The 18718-nt window shown below is 41.3% G+C and overlaps 1 protein-coding gene across 2 annotated transcripts in view; it reads right to left on the reverse strand.

Annotated features, from left to right (window-relative positions):
• The window catches only part of ITPR2 (inositol 1,4,5-trisphosphate receptor type 2), a 419018-nt gene that overhangs the window by 364694 nt on the left and 35606 nt on the right, over window positions 1-18718 (reverse strand). The window lies entirely within an intron of this gene.

Here is an 18718-nt window from a genome sequence, read left to right on the forward strand (position 1 = left end):
TGATTCTATGAGAGGAAATAAAGACCTTTGTTTTCCAGTGTTGTGCCAGGGTTGTAACATTTCAGCTCTAAGGACTACAACCAAACATTATGCTCATTTTAGGAAACCAAGCCTACAGATCTCAGGTAATGTAAAAGTGAACTTGTCCATTCATTTCTTATATGATCAATTCCTGCAAATGTCATGAAAATCAGAATAAACACAAAAAAACTCATTATCTTTGTTATGACACATGTCATCTGCCTGTGATTCCCTAAATAATCTAGTAGCTTTAAATACTATGCATCAGGAATACAATTACAGGATCATTTGAAAGCGGAAAACGTGCGTGATTTACTAATCACGTATGTTTTCTCCCCCTGGCACTGTTAGAATAACCTTCACAACTGCTAATTGATATTTGCTGAGTGTCCAGCAGGGGTAAAGCTCAGAGCCAGAGTTGAAAACAACCCACAGGACAAGAAGCAACAGTCTCGAGTGAAACATCAGGAGAACAAGAAACTCTTCTGCTCCTTCTTAAGAGCCTGGGAGTGAATAAGAAGACCTGTTTCTAACTCCTATTATGAACTTGAGTGTAATCTTACATAATAGTGGCACATCTCGCTCCAAAGCGAAAGAACGTTTTACTCTACTTGGGAAACGTTCACCATGATGTTGAGCTGCAGGTCGCAGAGGCAGATTCCCAAGTTCAATATCCGATCAATTGCTGACTTTCATTCTGCAGTCTAGGTAGTCGGTGGTTACACTAGACACCTCCCTGAGGGCATGCTGTGCTTACACTCCCCGGGTCATTTCCCTATAGACAGTAAGTCATGAGTCCCCTCTCCTCTGGTAACAGCTAGGGTAAACTAGAGATTAACAGCTCATCTGAAGACAGCTGTCTCGGCTGTGCATTGTCAAGGAGGTGACCTTCATTCAAGAGGTCTGCACCCCACAGGGTCCTCTATACTTGCTGGTGACCAATTAATAGGGGGACCATGCCCTTTTCTCTAAACTAGGACACCTTTAAAAGTTTAAAGAACTACTGTAATTACCCTAGGACAATGGGTGAACGGCAGTAAAATGGGACACATGGTTGTAACAAATTAGCCCAAATAGACATGGGGGGGGGGAGTCAGCAGAAACACACAGAGTGAAAGGAGTAAGCAAAACTCTTAAGGCAGAAGAGTAGGAAGTAGGGAAATGGAGAGAGACTCATCAATGGCACTGGGAAAAGGAGCTCACTTTTCAGACACTGCTCACAACTTCAGATGTCTTAGTGCAACTCCATGAGATAGCTACAACTACCCGATATTCTAAATGAGTTAAGCGAGGATAGCTGCTCAAGATCGGATAGCTAGTTAACACCACTCAGGTGATGAAAACAACTGAGTCATCATAATGGCAAAATACCAGGGTAAGAGGTTCCCGAAACATGTGCCCATTCTCAGGGAGTTCCCAGTCTACCAGGGTGTGGAAGAAAATGCTAGAAGCGAACTTATATTCATTTTTATCCCCTATTTTTAAATTTATTTTTGTGTATGTGCAACAATGTATACCACTTAGTATTAAAATAATGTACACGTATATGATTTATAAGTAAACATATCTATTTTTTACTGAAGTATAGTCAGTTACAATGTGTCAATTTCTGGTGTACAGCATAATGTCCTAGCCATGTGTATGTATATATATATACACACACACACATATATATACACACACATATATTCATCTTCATATTCTTTTTCATTAAAGGTTATTACAAGATAATGAATATAGTTCCCCATGCTATACAGAAGAAATTTGTTTTTTATCTATTTTTACATATAGTGGTTAACATTTGCAAATCTCAAACTCCCAAATTTATCCCTTACCACCCGCTTCCCCTAGTAACCATAAGATTGTCTACTACGTCTGCGAGTCTGTTTCTTTTGTAGATGAGTTCATTAGTGTCCTCTTTTTTCTTTTTCTTTTTTTTTTTTTTTTAGATTCTACATAGGGGATGATAAAAGCACTGAAGGAAATAAGAGAGACTAAAAACATGTATCTGTTATTCCCACTTTGTTTCTGATGAGGCATATGATCAAAAAAGTTGAAAGACTACTGCCCTAGAGTTCAGAGCAGTGGACACCACTTCTGAGGGGGGTGGTTCCTACAGCCACTGTGTCATCATCTGGACTCATCTCACACTACTAGAGCCAGTGTCAGAGCCAAGTGGTGGTGACATAGACTGATTCAAGTTCCCCCTTACTTCACTATACATTCCAACAGTTACCTCTCCTCAACTCATATCAGCTGAGCTTGAACAGTCAAAAAGCATCATCTTATACTAGAAGTTTAAAGGTCCTAAACAAACAGTATTGAACAGCGTGAGTTTAAACCCACACATAAGATTATTTTTACCACATGACCAGTCCTACAGAGTTATGAGCTATGTGTGTACACTCTCGTTAAATTATTTAAACAGGAGGCCATCAGACTGAGGTGGTTCTAACACCTTGGTCTCCTACTAAAACCTAAGAATCAATGGACTCAAATCTGAGAAAGTGAAACCAACCACAAACAGCCAACCAGATTTTCCCAAATGTGGCGACAGATGAAGCTATAACCAATCAATTGCTTTGCTTTGCTTCTGCATCTTCTCCATAGAAACCTTGGTCCTAGCTCCTGTCCTGTCAATTTGGCACTGTCCAACAGAATCGGTGTTTGCTCAAAAAAACTCTTCAAAACGTTCATGTGCCTCAGTTTATCTTTTCACAGTCCTGAGAGGTCAAATGTAAATGCAGGATTAATAATAAGCTTTTTTAAAGATTTCACTTTATTTTTTCTCTTTCTCTGGGTTCTTGTACTTTTTTCTTTTGGTTTTTTAAATTGAGTTATAGTTAATGTACAGTATTATATAAATTACAGGTGTATAATATAGCGACTCACAATTTTTAAAAGCTATAATTCATTTATAGTTGTTACAAAATAAGGGCTATATTCCCTCTGTTGTACCATATACCCTTGTAGCGTGTTTTAGACATTATAATCTCTACGTCTTAGTCCCCTACCCCTATGTTGCCCTTCCCGTATTTCCTCGCCACACTGGTACCCACTAGTTTGTTCTCTAGATAAAGATTTCACTTAAGACACCTAAAAACGCCTCTTAATTTCAACAGACCTCTTTGTTAGTAACAAAGCGCTTCTTGTTTAAGCTACATGAATCAGAATGCTTAAGCCTTTTCTCCTATTACATCCTCAGCTGAGATCATGGCTACTTTTGCATAACTATTCGAATATGAGGAAACGTTTATTTAACTCAACTGTCCTTCTATCTCTGATGATCTGATCCACATTCATCTCAGTTTGAGTTTACTGGCCTCTCAGGAAGGATCCTATGTTGTGACGATGCTTCAGCCAGAGTCCTTAGGAAAATAATCCTCCTTAGGAAGTGGAAGATGAGGAAGTGAGGCTAGGAGGTGACTGCTACAACTGTCCTACTTGAGAATTTGTAAAACGTCAAAGACGGCTCTCGAAGTGTTAAGTAAGAATAACTGCTTATACATTACTTAGAATTTCAAAGAGCCAAAATAGTCACTAGTATTTGATGCTGATGAAAACTGTCCAAATTAACAGCCCAGGGTGAGGATCTCTCCTCCTGCCTCCTCCTCCCTCCTCCTCCCTCCATGCGGTGCTCTCTTCCATCTCTGTTCTGTCACCTGGAGCCACCTCCTCCTGATCCTCTCTTCCCTCCCACCTCCTCACTCTCCATCTTCCCCTCTTCTAATCTTCTCTCTTCACCAACTGAACAGAGTAGATAAAACTTTATTATAAGTATCCATTTAATATACATTGATGTCTCCTTGTCTCAGTTTTAAAAGGTGAGTTGAACAAGAAAATTGAGACATAACCGAATACTACCTAGTACATTACAGATGATTGTTAGTATCAGTCCTCCCCTCTTGGCTTGTTTGCTGTTTGTTGTTGCGTTGCAATTGGCCCTTACCTGATTAATTCTGTGAGGATTAATGGCCCTTCATGAAGGATTCCTCACGCTAACACTAGGCTTTTCCTGTAACACAGTCTTTCTAGACATAATGGCTCTAAAAAATTCCAACTCTACAATGTTTCTGTTAAAAGGCACAAATCTAGTATAGGAAGCCTCTTATCAGGAAAGAGCATGTCCAAGTCTTTACAGACTAGATATAGAGAGAGATGCCCCAGGTATAACAGGGCATCTGATTCAGTAGCCAGACTATCCTACTGAGTTTCAAATGCCACCAAGGTGTTTCAACTGCTGTAAACTACCTGTCCATCTCTCAGTGATCTACAGCTTCCCTCTTTGAACTAGGCACATGGATGGAAAGAAGGGTTTTCTATGTTCTTGTTAACTCAAAGGACATCAGCCAGCATTGTCTTTAAACTTTTCTTATTAAATGCCAAGAGAAATATAAAATGAAATATTAACAAAACATACGGCTTCTCAAGCAAGTTACTGATCCTTTATGGGCCACATCTGACCCTGTATCCAGTCTCCTCTGTGATCAAAGTCAAGAGGCCAAACTTAAATCTTCTGGGCATTGTGGGTCATTTGCACCACAAGGGCAGAGACAGTATCTTTATTCTGTACATTAAGATCACCTGTGTCTACCAAAGTACCTAACACATACATATATCAAATTGTCAACTTGGACACTTTAAATATGTGTAATTTTATTAGTAAATTAACCCCCATAAAGCTGGGGAAAATAAAAATTTTTAAAGTATCTAACACATAAAGTCTTCATTGGATACTTAGAAATAAATGAATGATGCACACATATAAATTGTCACCTTTCAGAAGAAACACTCCTCCAGAAGTAGGAGATGGATCAGACCCATTACAAGAACGAACAGATAAGAATTTTCTTCTCTTAGAAACAAGACAGTTAGTCTTTCAAAATTTTCTCACAGGAATCGAACTTGTGTCACATTCGCAAACAAATTCAAATGAGTAGGGTTTTTCCCTTTGCCCATGTAAATCAAACCACAGTAGCAGATCCAGGTATGCCCTAAAATAACATTCTTCATTTCATCACAGCTTAGCTCTTTTGCAAAGGAACAGAAAGCAGCTGGTAACTGTCTGCCTTCCCTCAACAGCTGCTATTGAAATCGTGAGATGTCATTCGACTGTAAACCATATCTTAACCTAAGGAAACGACACAAGCTTTGCAAACATCAAGCAAATCTAGACAAATAAAATACAAAATTACTAATACTATGAGCTGGCACACACAATCTACCTAATGAAAGGTAAGAAAGATTCCTTCAAAGACTAAAGAATAATTTGAGGTAGTGGAGCAGGACTAAAGGACAGTGTGATAAGACACTGAAAATAGCAGCTTTGGGCAAAGCCAAGAACAAGATCCATGACTACCACATCTCCTTTTCTGGGGCTGCAGTGATTCGTGTCCACTAAGTCCAAGCAAAGTCCAAACTAAAGAAAGTCACAGCAGCACGGAGGTCACCAGAATCACAACATGATTGCAAATGGAATAATAAAGATGAAATCAGATGCAAGTCCTTTACGAGGTACGCGATTCGCAACCACATGGGGACTGTCTTCAGCCTGCTTGGTTGCTTTACACCATCACGACATGGCTCACAGGGCACTTGTAGCAAATGCAAACCTTTGTTTTCCCTTCAAAAAGTGATCAGATTCCAAGTTCTAAAGATTTTATTCAGCTAAGTCAATGTTTCTAGGCTACTTAAGTTCTGGGCTATTTAAGTGATGAAACCTTGAACCCCAGGCTGTTTAATCAATTTTATTCAGGAGGACATGGAAGGGACAGGCAGAATATTCAAGGAAGCCGCTAGAACAGTGCTACCCACGTCTTGTGTTAGGTGGAAGCAAGAAACTTGCTTGCTCTTCTGACTCATCTATATGGAAGTCCATGAGTGAAGACACCTGCCTTTAATTTTACTAACAAGGCTGGCCAAATATATAAAAGAAAACAAGGATAAGAACTAGATTTTTTTTAATTTATTTTTATTTTTTGTTGGGGGGAGAGGCAATTAGGTTTATCTCTTTATTTTCAGAGGAGGTACTGGGGATTGAACCTAGGACCTCATGCATGCTAAGCACACGCTCTACCACTTGAGCTGTACCCCACCCCCCGTTTGTGCAGTCAAACTGTAATAATTCTTCCTAAAAAAACTGAAACAGGAAAAAAAAAAACAACATGCACTTTTGACTTGCAGAAATACAAAATAATTAATGAGTCTCATTTCAAGCTCTTAAAAAAAAGGATGAAAAAGACATAGGAATTATAGAATTTCCACTGTTACTGTTTTAAGTCAAAGTATCAGTTACGCACAGTCAGCTGCTCTTTGCTTTGTTTGCACACTTGTCCACTGGACAGTCACACTGTTTTTTTTTTTAACATGCCATTTCAGGAACTGGATTTTTTTCTTTTCTATGGTAACATTACAAAACCCAACTCCCAACCTTGCCACACAATTAAATTTGTTTTAACTCCTTTCCTTCTAATATTTATCCTCCTGGAGGTTTTAATTAATGCAGATCCCACCAGAGTACACGCTGTATAACTGTGAAGCTCTCTACAACAACCACAGCCAGACTTGCGTTTCACACAGCACATCTACATGGAACCGGAAGGACAAACTCCACAGGCCTGTTTCTCAACAGAGCTGAAGCTTGTGTCGTTTAGAAAATGGTGGCTTAAAGTCGTTTTTAGCCTACTTACACCTTTGCTTCCAAGACAGGACCACACACACACACACACACACACACCAATCACATTAGAGAAGTAGTAAGACTCAGTGAGCTCCTGGGACCCACTGCTTCCACTTTCAGGGCATAAATCTGTCTTTGCAGGGGTCCCCAGCCAACAAAGGACAGCAAGGCTGGAAAAGAATACAGGGAGAGGGTGGGGTGTCACCATCTGAGGCTGGATTTCGCCCCTAAGGGCTGCTTTATTAGACATTTCACCTCTAATTCTTTAAAAGGCAAAGTTTCCAAACTACTTCCAAGCATTTGTAAAACAAACATCACCACCAGCCAGCAGTTTGCTTTATTCTGAAATTGCTGTATTTACCTTGAAAACCACAAAATGTAAACAAGGGCACCTGATCAGAGAGGATCCTTAAACTGCTCTCTCACTAAATCAACACGGTAGAAAAGGCAGTTGAACCTGGACTTGAATACACAATATACAAATCAATCTTCTATCTTAGCAGCAGCTTGAATAAGTTAATGATTAGTATGCTTTATGGAGATGCATAGAGACTTTCATAAACAAAATGTAACTTTTATTAATTTATTTAATACTCAGAAGAGACTCAAACAAGCAAGGCCCACCTACCATCCACCGCAGAAGTAAAGTCTTAATTCACACACACTTCCACTTCAAATAACAAACGTGTGTAAGACACTGCCTCGCGCTGGAGATACTTTATGCTATACGTTATGGGAAAACTGAAGTGATTGACTTTTTAATAGGCCTAATACATGTCAAAATAAGAGAAAATAGGGAAACAGTTTATTTAAAAATAGCTACTATTTAATTCACTGAAGAATTCTTGAGTGAGCCATGGTTTCAGTTCTATAAACAGTCCATACTTCTTACCACAATGTGTTCCTGAAAGCTATATTATAAAAGCAACGCATTTCCTGTAGGAAATTCCACTGGAACAATATAATTGGGGTTACTTTCCTGAAGAATACAAAGTTAATAATGGACATAGCATAGACAAAAATACTCCAACCCTCCAAATCATTTAGAACAAACATCCTGTAAAAGTAATTAAAAGGTGCTTTGACATCCTTTCACGAAGATCATTCTTTTCCCCCAAATTAATACTATATCCGAAGACCCAGAGAGGCAGAGTCCTGAATGAATAGGGTCTTTCTCCATCTTCCCACACAGCCAGACTCAGAGGAGGAAAAAAAAGTCACCGAAGTGTAGAATGGGGAAACTTCATCTTTTTTCAGTGAAGTCAAGAGATCGTTTTTGAGTCAAGTGAACTTCTAACCACCTCAGTGCTGTTTTCCCTCCAGACTATCTTGAATTGGCTAAATTCACCCCTCCTGCCTCGGCCTTTCCCAGGATGGCATATAAAAGGAGTCACACATTACACAGCCTTGAGACTGGCTCCCTTCACCTCGCATAATGCACCTGAGGTTCATCCGTGTTGCTGGGTGTATCCGTGGTTCATTCCTTTTTATTGTTGAGTGGTATTCCACTGCATGTATTGTTTATCCATTCACCACGTAAAAGAGATTTTTTTAAATTGTTTCCAGTTTTTGCTATAAACATGGATACATGGATCTTAGTATGAACTTAAGTTTTCACTGCTTTGGGTAAATATTTAAGAGTGATGCTTGGGGGTCACTTGGTATGTGTGTGTTTAACTTTATAAGAAACTGCTAAACTCTTCTCCAAAATGGCTGTACCGTTTTGTATACCACCAGCAATGTCTGAGACTCCTAGTTGATCTGCATCCTTGGCAACACTTGGTATTGTCGGTGCCTTTTATTTTAGTCATTTTTGTAGCGGTTCTTCATTACGGCTCTTGATGTTATTGTTTCAGGGCAGCTTAAATGTTGGTTTTCCAAGGGGTTCCATTTTAGGGCACCCTTTTCTTCTCACTCTCACAGCTTTAAATTCTATCTACATACTATTAAGCTTGCTATCTGTATTTTCCATCTATATTTCTCTCCTGAGCCTCCAGACTGACATATCCACCCATCTTCTAGATCTACCTCTGGCAGAAAGGATGCCAGAACCAAGTTCATTACTGTGGTAAATTGCAAACGGCCACAAGTTCTTCCCATCACTGTATGCATATGGTGACTTTGCTGTTGCTCCCATCAAGAGACAGAGTCAACTTCTCCTCCCTTTTCCTCCAAACTTAGGCACGTAACACTGCCAATTGTGACACAAGCAGAGGTCTGAAGAGAGCTTGAGCACTGGGCTTTGCCCTTTCTTGCTGTTCTCATACCATCCCTATGGGAAGCATCTGAGCTAGCCTGCCAGACAGTGAGAGACACATGCCCCAGCCATCCCGCCAACAACCATCACAGGCAGATCCGTGGGTGAAGCTAGCACAGATCATCCAGCTGCCAACTGACCACACGTACCTGGGCACGTTCATCAGCCAAGACAGCTCAGAGCAAAAGAATCAGCAAGCAAACCCACAGATTTATGAGTTAAGTAAGTAAATGAATGTTCAGAAAGCCACTCAGCTTGGGGGTGTTTTATTACGTAGTGATACAGAACTGATACTATTACCCTCCCCTACCAAGCAATTTGTTATATATTCCATATTTCAATAAATGCCACTAACATATATCACACTGCCCAAGTCTGACATCTGGGAGAATCCTGGGAGGCACCTCCTCCCTTCCCCCAACCTCCCACCAGATGCCCCCATATGGTCAGTCACCAAATCCTAACACAGTCAAATATTACAGCAACTGTCTTAGGCCATTAACATATTTTTCTTAACTATTTTAATCGTCTCTTAGTTGATATCCCACCCAACATTTTCATCCTCTCCATGAAGGAAAATAGTCTTTCAAAATTTCAATTCTGTGTTATCTGTTTCTGTTTTATAGATAAGTTCATGTGTGTCCTTTTGTCAGATTCCACATATAATCGATATCATATGGCATTTTTCTTTCTCTTTCTGGCTTACTTAACTTAAAATGATGATCTCCAAGTCCATCCATGCTGCGGCAAATGGCATTATTTCATTCTTTTTTATGGCTGAGTAGTATTCCATCTTATAAATACACCACAGCTTCTTTACCCACTCATCTGTCAATGGACATTTGGGTTGTTTCCACGTCTTAGCTATTGTAAATAGTGCTGCTATGAACATTGGGGCTTACAGACATAGAAAGCAAACTGATGGTTACCAAGGGTTAAAGGGGGTGGGAAAGGATAATTTGGGAATTTGAAAATTGCACCTCTTGGGAAGTGATGGAAATGTTAGCTATCCTGATTGTGGTGGTAGTTTTATGGATGTGTATATCTATCAAACTTCATCAAATTGTACATCTGAAATATGTTTAGTTTACTGTACAGGAACCATACTATTAAAAAGGTGTTAAAAAAAAAAACACAGACTATGGAACACAAGCCGTCAATAAATTAAAGTCTGTATCTATTTTTTTTAACGCACTTCTGATCACGTCATAGCCCAGCTTAAAATGCTTTAAGAGTTCTCCACTGTGTTTGACATAAAAATGAAAATGCCTCAGCATACCAGGCCATGGGGCATCGGGACCCTCCCGTACGCTCATCTCTGCCACTTTTCCACATTCTCCTCAGCTTTTAACATTCTTAAAAGCCACAGCCACAAATGGGTTACCTACTCCACACCTCTGTGCCTCTTTCTCCTCAGCCCTCTCCTGTCGACTTGGTTAACAACTGCCCATTCTCCCACAGCTCCAGCGCACCGCCAGTCTTGCTCTGAACACCCACGCCAATTACAGTCCTCTTCTCTCACTTTTGTAGCTCCTTGGGCCTAAAGGCAGTATAGTTAGTGGTTAATTATCTGGAATTCAATCAAACCTTTGCTTCTTTCTAGTTATGTGACCTTGGGCAAGTTACTTAACTTCTCTGGACCTCAGTGTTCTCATCTATAAAATGGGGTGTGGCAAAGATGTTACCTCTCACCCCCAGTGTCCACTCTCTTCTTCCTTTAGGTAACAGAACTCTTGAGGTGGGTGTGTGGCCAGCCCACTACGCACCGGACTCCTCAGCCTCCTTGCAGCAGATGTAGTTACGTGTATGAGTCTCCCGTGGCTGCTGTAACAAATCACCACAAACGTGGTGCCTTAAAACAACAGACATTTATCCTCTTGTAGTTCCTGAAGACAGAAGTCCAGAGTCAATGTGCAGGCACCACCATTTTCCCTCTGAAGGCTCTAGGACAGAATTCTCTCTTGTCTCTCCCAGCTTCTGGTGGCTCCAGGTCTTCCTTGGCTTGTGGCTGCATAACTCCGTTCTCTGTCTCTGTCTTCACAAGCTCTCTCCTCTGGGTCTGTTTTTTCTCCACTTTTGTCTCTTATAAAGTCACTTATCATTGGATTTGGGACCCACCTGGGTGACCAAGGCTGATCTCATCTCAAAATTCTTAACTGACTTCCAATTGCAAAGACTCTTTTTCCTAATAAAGCAACGTTCACAGTGTCTGGGTTTTAGGACATGGACTTATCTTGGGGGACCACCATTCAACCCCACATACTATGTAACTATAAGACAGGAGTAGGAGTAACATATGCAATTCCAGATGCCCTCCTGAAAGAAGAACCTACTTGCCCTGGATTCCTCTTGCCCCCTTTCTACTGACTAGGAGGTGATGACTCTTGAAGCAACTTTGGAAGCCATGTGTTGGAAACAGTCGATTTGCAAGATGGTTGGGGATTACTCACCCAGGAACTATTAAGTGAAAGAGAAATGCACTTCTCTCCTATATAAGCCACTGGTTTAATTTCTATTATAGCAACTTATCTAATACATGCAGACAATAACAGTATCTTAACAATAATACATACCTCTCAGGGTTGCTTAGGGATTAAATGGATTAATAGACTGTAAAGCACTTCAGACATCACCTGAAATATGGTAAGGACTAAATAAATGTCAGTGATGAGCAGCAGGGTTAGGAGTGTGGCCCCGTTCACATTCAGTAATCATTGGTGTACTTGTCTGTCTCCTGCAGAAAACCAAACTTACCAGGGTAATGGCTTGGCATTTACGTCTCAGTTTTATACTGGAAAAAAATACCAAACATTCTATTACTGTTTAAATGGAAAATGCAATTTAGCTTTGACCCTCGGAAGTACTTTCATGAGAAGGTAAATACTAAGCCTGGAAAGCCTAGATGGTCCTTTGCCGGAGGCACCTGTGCCTTTCAAGTCACAGGTCAAAGGTTATCTTAATTAAGAAGCTTTTCTCATCTCTCAAAACAGGAAATTAAAATCTGCATCCTCCCACAGTGCCTTCACCATGCCTCTTTAATTAGCCCTTATCACGTTCCACCTTGGGTTGTAATTATTCACACACACATCTTATCTCTCTCATTAGATTATAAATTCCTTGAGAGCAGCATTCGTTTCTGACTTGTTTGACCCTTAGCAACTAGTTCACACACTGCACTGCACACAGTGGATCATCAATGAATCTCTAATAAATGTATGAAGATCTCACAGTGTTGGGAAAAAAAACACCAGCTTCAAACAAAGCCTGCCTCACCACCTACTAGTGGTGTGACCTTGATCATGTAACTTTCACTTCTCTCTAGTGTGGTTTCCACATTCGGGAAAATGGGGCTATTAAGTTTAGACACACACTTAATTTCATACACAACACTGGAAGGGAGGCTTTTGCACATGACCCCCCGGCTCAGGAAAATTGGCCCATGACTACAGGATCAGTAAGCAAGGGAGTCAGAGAGTTATTCTAACGCCACTAAACCACCTGCATCCCATGTGCTCATTTGCTGTCCATTGCTTTTCACTCTGAAAGGAGAAAATTAACCTTCACAAGTTAAAGCCACAAATCAAAGTTCATACAGCATATATATAATTTTTTTGATACACAATTAACTGGATGAGGGCTGCCCTAAACAGAAATTCATGAGATTTCCAGAGCAGTCCTCTCTGACCGTTCAGAACCACAGCAACTTCCCTCCAGGAGAGGGTAAAGTAGTTTAAAGTACCAGTACTTTTACAATCCTGGCTAGTTTCAACAGGAGAAGCAAAGAGGCAAAAAGCAGTCGGTTTTCATTTCATCCTTCGGCCCATCTTTGAAACCTCACTGAGAAGAGTCAACTTATTAACCAATTTCCACTGCCACTTAAGAGTTTAATAATAGGGGACTAGCTGCAGAAGGTTCTTAATATGATGACTTCCCACAAACACACAGAATCAGCCTAGCAGTAACATTCAACTGGAGAATTTTAAAGATGATTTTGAGTAAATCGTGTATTCTGGCTTGGAAATCCATTGCAATTTTCTAAACTTCTTTGAGTGCCAGCAAACTACAAAATGCTACAACCTAAAAGAGCTTCACTTAACACATGTGGAAGTTTTTGGCTTCTGCTATTCACACTACAGATTTATCTGATAGAATGCACATTTAACACCAATGAACTTAAATTCAGAGATGTAGCATATAAGACTGTAACAACATAACAGGTCCATACCTTGCTTTCTTATAAACGAAGCAATCAGCTAACAGCTACATTACATGCTGAGTAGTATGAAGACCCCCCACAAAAAGCATGTGTTGACAGAACTGAAATTATATTGCCTTTAAGAATTACAATTTTTTTCTAGAACTTTGATCATTCATTCAACAAAAATTAATTCAGCCCCAACAATATGCAAAACACTGTTCTTGATCTTGATAATTCAACAGAGGAGTCTTCACCCTCATACACTTTGCAGTCTAATTGCAGGTCTCTCAAACAAAGAAGTGGGTGCAAATTCTGAGCATGCACAAGTGACGTGGCTGTGGGCTCCCAGGCCCAAGTTCACTGATAACAACCACAGTGGACAGTTTCCAGCGTGTGGTTTCTGAACTCAAGCTCTTGCATCTCTCCTCTCATCTTCTGAGGGCTTCTGTGACGGAGAACTTGCTCAGCTGCAAGCAGGAGCAACCCAGAAGTTTGCGTGGCAGGGGTGATGACACAACCCACAGAGGATGGAAGTTGGCCCCAGCCTTCCCATCCTTGGGTAGGAGATTTTGAGGCATGTTCCGCATGGTTGCTCAGAGGCCATGGCAGGACTGACTTCCAGTTGCCACAGTGGTGGGTCTGATGCACAATTCACTACCTTTTATTTCTTTAGGCTCACTCTCCCTCGCTTCCTCGCTCACACTTCCCAGGACCACCTCCCAAACTGATTACCTCCATCCATATCTTCCAGGGTCTGACTTGTAGATACTCCGACTAACACAGTCCTAATGTATTTCTCTTTAGATAACATTCAGTAACACCAGAGTAACACATGAAGTGAGAGTATCACATACATACCTGTTATCAACTTACATTTCAAGATGTCATGAGGTTGAGAATTTAAATAAATAATTTGGGTGAGAGTTAAGATCAAAAAAGAAAGAGAGAAAAACTTGGCAGGCTAGAAGGATGACCAGGGTTAAACGTGTTAAAAGATTCTCCACTAGGTTCCAAAATACCAATTATGCAGCACAGGAGGAGGGAAATGAGCGTCCAGAGATGCCAGTGAAAAAGCACCAGGAGTTTGGGTTGACTCACAGCTGGCGGCGAGTTAGGGATTCCTGCTCAGGACTCCTGGGCTCTAAGTGTGACATCCAAAAAAGAGGGAGATTCTCATCCGACCACACCCAAACGTTCTACATTCAGTTCTTCCTACACCGCTAAGAAGTACATTGACAAGCAGGCAGGAGCCTAACCAGAAATCAAACACAGCAGCATGATGAAAACTAGAGAAATCACGGAGGAATTTGTAGCTGGCAAGAGGTGAAACAATGTTTTTTACTAAGACTATAAAAGAGAAGATCTGCAGGAATATGACCATTCTAAACAAATACGTCAAGCCCCACTGTGTGGCAGAGGGATGAGATGTAACCTCTATGGCTCTAGGGGACCAACAGGTAAAAACTGATGGGAGGGTGCTATTCAATAGACAGTATGGGATAGTGACAAACAGCTCTGGAGTCAGACCAGCTTGTTTTGAGTCCCAGCTCTACCACTAGTAGGTTTGGCGACTTTAAAACGGTTGTATGACTTCTTTATACTTAACTCTCTCAACTGCAAGAGCGGGATAACAAAAATTCCTACTTTACAGGGTTACTGAGATGACTAAATATTAATGCACAGAAAGCCCCAAGCACGGCACAGCATGTGTTAAATGCTCGATAAACGTTAGTTGTTTCAAATCTGAAACAGTCTGTCTGCATCCAAAAAAAAAAAAATTGCACAAACACCAAAGCTGAATAAATTCAATAAAGCAATTGTCGGATTTGTAGACGGAGTATTTATAATTGGCTCACACTGGTGAATTACTGCGTTAAACAAGACTGGCATGTTCGACCACATAAAAAGTCAAAGCTGGCTAGATGGCTTTTTCACTTACGCTCTTAAGTGTATAACCAAACCCTAAACGGTGAGAGTGTCCGCCTTAAAAATGACTTCCCTTAAAAATGAGTTACATGAAGAGAAGGAACTGAGTTAAAGAAATGAACTTGTAAGTGTTCCCCGAAGTCCCTGATTTTCACTTTCGCTGATTCTCGTGTGCCACTGCACAGCAGAGACAGTCTCAATTTTAGTTCCAGTTCCTGAAGCATTCTAACTTACTGCTTCAGAGCAACTTCTTGCTTCCAGAAGCAGCCACTTGGTAGGCTGGATGGATTATGAAATAGTCACATGTGTCAAATGACCACAGAATCTCAGAGCTGGAAATTTCAAGACCAAATGGTCCGAGGCTGCGGGACTAACTAACCAGCCAGGAGAAGGGGCTGTTTTCCCTTCCCTCGTCCCGCCGGGGGAGTGGCTCCCTGGGTTCTCCATTACTTCTGTGTTTTATCACCCTGATGGGAATAAAAGGACACACAAACCTCTCTTGTTTTGATTTAGATATGTCTCTCCTCCTAACAGAAAAGGCACACATATCGGTAGACACAAACTTTTGGAAAAATCTGTGCCAGAGAAGAGTTTTCTAGAGATGAGGGGGGAAGTACACAAAGAGACTAGGAGAGAAAAAAAGAAAAAGAAAAAAAAAAACAGAAAATATAAAGTCAACAAAAATAACTCCTACCATTTAGTGTGAAGGAGGAGGGTTAACTGTATATCAAAAAATAGGACCAGTGACACCTCGTGTTGATAATACGCGCCCCTGATATGAAGCAAGGAGAAGGGCCGTCAGCCTCCTTCTCAAAACCTTAGTCCCAGTCTAATCATGGCCAAAACACCAACCAGAGCCAGACCAACGAACATTCTACAAAATACTGGCCATTACTCTTCCAAGTATCAAGGTTACCAAAAAACAATGAAAGACTGAGAAAGTGTCACAGGCCAGAGACGGCTGAGGAGCCATGATGACTAACATGGGATCAGGACTGGAGACAGGACATCAATGGAAAATGGGTGGCATCCGAAGGAAGCCTGGAATTGAGTCAACAGTAATGGTAAACGGTAATTTCTTAGTTTTGACAAACGTACCACAGTTACATAAGACGCTAACATAATGAAACTGGGTGGAAGGGAGCTCTCTATACTGCCTTACATCTAAACAGATTCCAAAGTTTAAAGTCCGTCTTTAAAAATTACAGAATATTTGATCATGAAAAAGTTTTTGCACTCACTTAAAGCCACTGTGCTTCTGTTAATACTATTATGACTGTGTGGTTTCCACTGAAAAATAGCTGTCCATCTGCCAGGCTGTAAATAACCCTTGGGAAGTCGTTCATTTGTTAAAACTTCATTTCCTCTATTCACATGAGAGGCAGTGTGACACGATCAAAGGAACATTTCTTGCACAATTGTGTCTATTGGTTAGTCTTGTTAACCCCTTTAGAACTTTGGCTCCTCATTCAAAACGTTGGGGGAGCTGTATTAGATTTACTTTGAATTGCCTAGAGCCCTAAAATTTGATGATTCACTTGAACAAACCATGGAGTGAGTATGAAAAATAAAATACTTTTCAAAGTACTTTGAGAACATCATTTGTCTGGCTGAGGCAAGAGGGACCGAGGTGCAGCTGAACTATTGCGGATAGACAGCTATTGTGTCTTCGTGTTACCTAAAAAGTAACATGAAGGGAGGGGGCTCTGGACACTTGCCAGAGGATTCTGGAAATATAGGCGTGGTGATTCTGGGAGGCAAATCTAGGAAAAAATGATGACCTTTACAGTCAAAAGGTACAGGAGAAATACATCCAGGCAGAGAAGGGTGAAGCTGCAGAAAGGACAAGGTAGGTGAAAGGATGTGGCATCTGGGACCACACGGTCTGCTCAGGGCTGCTGAGTACTGTGAAGGCCAGGGCAGAGACAAGCCTGGGGAACTCTCCTCCGGGGCTCCTCCGTCAGGATGGGCTTCCAAGAATCAGACGATGAGAGTCAGAGTTTTAAGATAAAAGGGAACCTTGAATTGCCAACAGAAAAATACCCTCCTTCTCCAAAGATGAGCGGAGTGAGACACATGATTTAGTCTTAAGCTACAGGTAGAAAATGAGAGCAAACGAGCAAGGACAATGACCTGAAGTATTAGATTACGAGAAAAGCCAGCCTCCCAGGGGCGGACGGAGCACCTGAGTGACTCATACATTGAACCGGTGCCCGCTGAATCAGAGGACACTGAGTATCTGTGTATAGTCACCTACTGGGTACAGAGCTGGTACCCCAGGGTGCCCTCGGATATACTGAAATAGTCTTTGCACTTAAAACAATTCCCTTCACTGGGAAAGAGGAAAAGAAAAAAAGGCAGCCACAAACCCTGAAGGTTTGTCTTTGACAGATCAACCTCCCCGGACTGACAGAGGAATAAAGCTACCCAAGCTCACGGCAGTGAAGCATGGAGCACCCCTGGGAACCAAGCTGTATCACATGATCCCGGGAAAGTCTGGGTCTCTCACCTACAAGCATCTAATGGCTTTTTTTTTTTTTTTTGGATGTCTATGGTGGGCAAAGCTCTATGCTTGTAAAGCACAAAAAGAAAAAGGATAAAATCCTGCCCTTGTAGAGGTTATAATGTAAGAACAGAGCCAAATACATTTAAAGGAAATACATTATGCCTTTCTGTGGTAAGTTAGCTGCCATTTGTGTAATGGCTTAAAACACTTTTACATTTATGCTCTGGAAAGATTTCAAGCCTCACAAAGCATTGTGTGGTGGGATTGTTCTTGTTCTCATCCACCCTGGCTCCCACCAGCCAATGACAGATGTCCTCCAAGGCACAAAGTCATTGGGTGACCTACTTAAGATGACACAGCCAGCGAGCGGCACAGTCAAAACCCGAACCCCAAGCTTTTGTCTGCTACAAATGCAGATTTGTTGTCCCGGTTTGTGTTTTAAAACTTTGCTTTTTATCTTTAACAAGCTGCAGTTCACAAAAGAGTGTCTGTGGACCCGGTTTTGTTTATCATCACAACTCTGAACTCAGGGTGCCTCTCCCACCTGAGGAGCATTGGGTTTCTTCAGCTTCAGGAAGTTCTCGCCCGTATCTCTTCCCACATTACCTCATTCTCGTGCGCACCAGCCTCACCTCCTGGAACGGGATGAGATGCTCCCGGACCTTCTCAGTCCAGCCTCCACACTTTTTATGACTCATTCATTTCCTCTGCGCTGCATTCTGGGTAATCTCAGCTTTCTTTTCCAAAACAATACCTGTTTCTTCATCTTTATATAATATGCCAGGTCATGCTTTTTAGAACCTGTATGCTCTTTTTTCATATTGTCCGTTCTTCCATTAGGGCTCATCTGGCCTCTTCTGTCTCTGAAATCATTTCCACACCCTTACCCACAGTCCCCTGTCCTGGAGCACTTCTTGTCTGTTTGTCACAACTGCTGGCTCTCCTTCATGGAGTTTTATTGTGAGTCCACCTGCCGTGGGGACTGTGTGCAGTGGGAATACTGAATTAGGGGAACATCCCCACTGAGCACTCTTACAAGTGCTTCTAACAGGCAGTCTGTCCCCCACCGCCTGCTCGATGTTAATTCCTCTACCTGGGGAGACATCTGGACCACTTATTCAAAGTGACCAA

The sequence above is a fragment of the Camelus dromedarius genome, chromosome 25 (genome assembly GCF_036321535.1).
Source record: "Camelus dromedarius isolate mCamDro1 chromosome 25, mCamDro1.pat, whole genome shotgun sequence".
Taxonomy (NCBI): domain Eukaryota; kingdom Metazoa; phylum Chordata; class Mammalia; order Artiodactyla; family Camelidae; genus Camelus; species Camelus dromedarius.